The sequence below is a fragment of the Vombatus ursinus genome, unplaced genomic scaffold (genome assembly GCF_900497805.2).
Source record: "Vombatus ursinus unplaced genomic scaffold, bare-nosed wombat genome assembly UNPS02005286.1, whole genome shotgun sequence".
NCBI lineage: Eukaryota > Metazoa > Chordata > Mammalia > Diprotodontia > Vombatidae > Vombatus > Vombatus ursinus.
The window spans coordinates 97,789-102,273 of NW_020945064.1; positions in this window are offsets into that span (position 1 = coordinate 97,789).

The window sequence follows — 4,485 nt, forward strand, 5'->3', positions numbered from 1 at the left end:
CTTCTTAATTCTAGTACCTTTCCTGTAAACTATTTTCTATTTATCCTAACTATAGCTTGTTTCCATCTAATCCCATTAGATTGTGAGCTCTTTGAGGGTAGGAACTGACTTTTGCCTCTTTTCGTATCCCAGATGAGGAAACTGAGGCAAACAGGGTTGAGTGACTTGCCCAGGATCACACAGCTGGTGAGTGTCTGAAGCCAGATTTGAACTCAAGATAAGTTTTCCTGACTCCAGTTCTGACGCTGTATCCACTGTGCCACCTAGCTGCCCTATTAGCTCAACTTACTTATGAGCGATTAATATTTCTCCAATTATTTAGATCTGTATTTGTATGAAAAGTCTTTTGTAACTATGTTCAAATAGTTCCTGGATGTGTCTGAGCAGGTATTCTCCCCAGTATTTTTGGTTGTCTGCGGTAACTTTAAATGGAATTTCTCTTCTCATCTCTTGTTGCTGGGTTTTACTGGTAATATCCAGAAATGCTGAATTTTTTTTATGGGTTTATTTTTTCTAGCCCCAGACCTTAGCACAGTGCCTGGCACATTTGTTGTTCAGTCATGTTTGACTCTACATGACGCCATGGATTTTGTCTCTGCAGAATTTAGTGACTTGCCCAGGGTCACACAGCTAATCAGTGTTTGAGGCCAGATTTGAACTCATGAAGAAGAGTCTGCCTGACTTCAGGCCCAGTGCTCTATGCACTATGGCACCATCTAGCTGTCCAGAAGCAATAAACAGAAAAGCTGAGTTCGAATCTATCTACCTGTCCTGACTTGAAATCCATCACTCTTCCAGAAAGACTTTACAATCCATGCTTTACCTCTAATATTTCCTAGCTGTGTGACCCTGAGCAAATCACTTAATTTCTTTTTTTTCCCCCAAGGCAATCAGGGTTAAATGACTTGCCCAGGGTCACAAAGCTAGTAAGTATCATGTGTCTGAGGCCGGATTTGAACTCAGGTCTTCCTGACTCCAAGGCCAGAGTTCTATCTACCGCACCACCTGGATGCCCCAAATCATTTACTTTCTGAAAGCTTCAGTAATTTCCCAGCATTTACATGACTAAATCATAGGTAAGTTGCAATCTGTTTTGTAGAAGGAGTTTCTGCAGAAGGAGTTCTCCACTGACTAACTCACAGATGAAGCTTCTGTTCTTGGTAGTAGGGGTGAGCCTAAATATGGTATATGGAGTGACAGTGGAGAGAGGCATATGAGTGAGGGAGAATAGGAAAAAAGGGATGAAAGATATAGGGGAAAGGATAAGTTGAAAGAAATGGAGAAATCAGAAAGAAAAAGTAAGGAAGAATATTTGTTGCCCACAACATTCTGGGGGAACTAGATTAAGATATGATTGGGAAATATTTAAGAAAATTAAAAAAAAAATACAATGAAACATAGATGACATCACATTTAAAAACTAAGTCAGTATGTGGTTCAGATACTTATGTATGGCTTAGTGGCCTCATTTCTGTTTGAGTTTGACACCACTGGTCTAGAGGACCAAGCATTTAGTGACTTCCCCAGGATCACATAACCAAGACTAGAACCCAGGTCATCCTGTCTCCTGAGCCAGCTCTATTCATTCTGCTATGACTGCTTCTCTGTGTGTAAAGTATAAAAGATAAATTTATGAAATTAAATATTCTTTTTTTGGAGATTCTACACAAAGAGAATTAAAAGAAAACTCTAAAATGGATACAGCTTAATAAAGATGAATTGAGTAGCTACTATGTGTAAGGAATGTAGCTAATCGTGGAGAGGCACACTGCCCACCTGGTGATGCAATTTTTTTTGACCATGGCAACCCATGAAAGAAATAAACAAAATACAAAATGCTTCTACAGAAATGGAGGACAAGTGGGTGGGAAAGGGGGTCCAGGGTGCTAAGGAACGCAGTTTTTAAATCATTGACAAACTTCATTTTGACTATTGGTACTTTAATGTGAAATCCAGTCCAATGTCCAAAGAATAGACATAGTGAGGGAGGAGTAGAATCATATCAATCTCAGTATTCTTGGTTTGAACGAAATTAGAAGAAAGAAAATGGAAGAATGTCACAGGTATTACTTGGAGAGACAAAAGAGGAGTTGGTGGAGTGGGTTTTATCATATGCCCAAAGGTTACATTTCATGGGGCATTTAGTCACATGTATTGCAGTACTAATGGTGCAAAAAGCCCACCACAAAAATAATTGCAGCTTACACGCTAATATCAGTGGTTGAGGACAAACTGGCAGAAAACAGATAAGACCCTCCAGATCAAATCTAATGACATACTCTGATACATGGTGACTTTGATGCAAATGTGGGAAAAGGTGAGGATGGGGAGAAATATATGGGAAAGTATGGTTCAGGAGAAAGAAACAAGAAAGGAGAAATTTTATAGATTCGACAGAAGCCTCTTACCTCTATATCATAAATATTTCTTTTTTTAAAAAAAGGAATTAGGGGGAGCTAGGTGGCACAGTGGATAGAGCACAGGCCTTGAAGTCAGGAGGACCTGAGTCCAAATCTGGCCTCAGACACTTGACACTAGCTGTGTGACCCTGAGCAAGTCACTTAACCCCAAATGCAAAAAAAAAAAAAAAAAAAAAAAGGTGTAGTATTTATTGAGGCAGCTAGGTGGCACAGTGGATAGAGCACTGGCTCTGGAGTCAGGAGGACCTGAGCTCAAATGTGGCCTTAGACACTGACTAGCTGTGTGACTCTGGGCAAGTCACTAAACCTCGATTACCTTAACCACACACACACACACACACACACACACACACACACACACGAATTAGTAGGTGATGATCATGGACTCCTTAATCTTTTTTTGAAAGCTTATTATTTATTTATTTTAACATTCATTTAAATTTTTTTTTAATTCCATATCCTCTCCCTCCCCCCTGCCCCTCCCCACCAATTGAGAAGGTAAAAATAGGATATCAATTATACTAGACTTCTTATTGATGTGGGAGTTATCACTGAACTGGTTATCTGTGCACTGATAGATCATCAACTACGAGAGCTAAGAGTGAAATTTATAATAAACAAGAAGTAAGACTAAGTGAGAAAAAGATATGACAAATACTTGAGAAGATTTAATCCTAAATTATTCAAAAAAGTTGTTGAAAATGAAAAATGGGAGACAGACAACAGAAATTATATTGACACCAACCATAATAATTTCATGTAGAAGTTAAACCAAGGAGGAAGAAGAGGAGGAGGAAGAAGAGGAGGAGAAGAAAGAGGAAAAAGAATGAGGAGGAGAAAGAAAGTTTTAAGGTTTGTAAAGTACATTATAAATATATCTAATTTTATCCTCATGGCAATTTGGAATGGAGATGCTATTATTATCCCCACTTTACAGATAAGGAATTTGAGGCAAACAGAGGTTAACTGACTTGCTCAGGATAAGTGACTGAGGCAGGTTTTACTGTCTTTGACCTCTCTTCCTGACTCCATGTCTAGCCCTCTATCTACTCCACCACCTGTTCTATCCTCTAATCCCTTCTCTCTTCCTCCTCCAAGATATCTAATCAATTACAAAGTCCTTTTTTATCCTTATTCCATAACATCTCTTGCATTCATCCAGTTTTCTCTATCCACACAGTCACCATCTTAGTTTAGGCTCTCATCACTTCTTAACTAGATTTTTGCACCAGCCTACTAATTGGTCTCCTTGTCTCCAACTGTTCTCTCTGCAATCCATCCTGCTTTCAAAGAAAAGCAACCCCAGGACTCTGCAAGGGTTCTGACCCTTGTATCCCAGCAGAGAGTTATATTAAAGGGGAACTTCATGAAGACTACACAATGGAAGATGACTTCTAGTAACCAAGAGCTGTGAGTCCCCTTTGGACGCATGTCCTCTCTTAAGTTTGAGCCTATCTTCACTAGGAACTTTGTGTGTGCAAGGAGAGAGTGTGCCTCTAGTATGAGGTAAAGCTTTGTACTCTTTCTAAAAGGGTAATTTAGAATAGCTGCTTAATAATCAATGGGAAGTACGCCAGATGGGGGCTCAGGAACAACAGTAGTAGAATACCCCAACCCCTTAGAATTATGTCTAGAGCCCTGAGGGGTGGAGAAGTCAGGCACCCTCTGGGGATCCAACCTGGCTGTACTAGGGGAAGACGTTGCATTTACATGTTGTCTCCCTTGATAGAATGTAAGCTACTTGAGGGCAGAAACTGCTTCATTTTTGTCTTTGTATGTCCAATGGCTGGCACATATTAGCCACTTAAATGCTTGTTGATTTGTTGATTAATTGTTGCCCCTCACCTCAAAAGATCCTATTTTTAGCCTGACTGAGAAGACAATGGACTCTCGTCCCTTCCTCAGTAGATCCCAGCTCCCTCTAGAGACTATAATTCTCATTCCCATTTTCACTACCCTGCCCTGAAGTCCTAAGCCTCTTCTAGTCATATATATAGCCCCTGTAATTGTAGCTCCCACCCTTAACAATCTTACTCTGACTATAGAAGTTGACAGTCTCACCCTT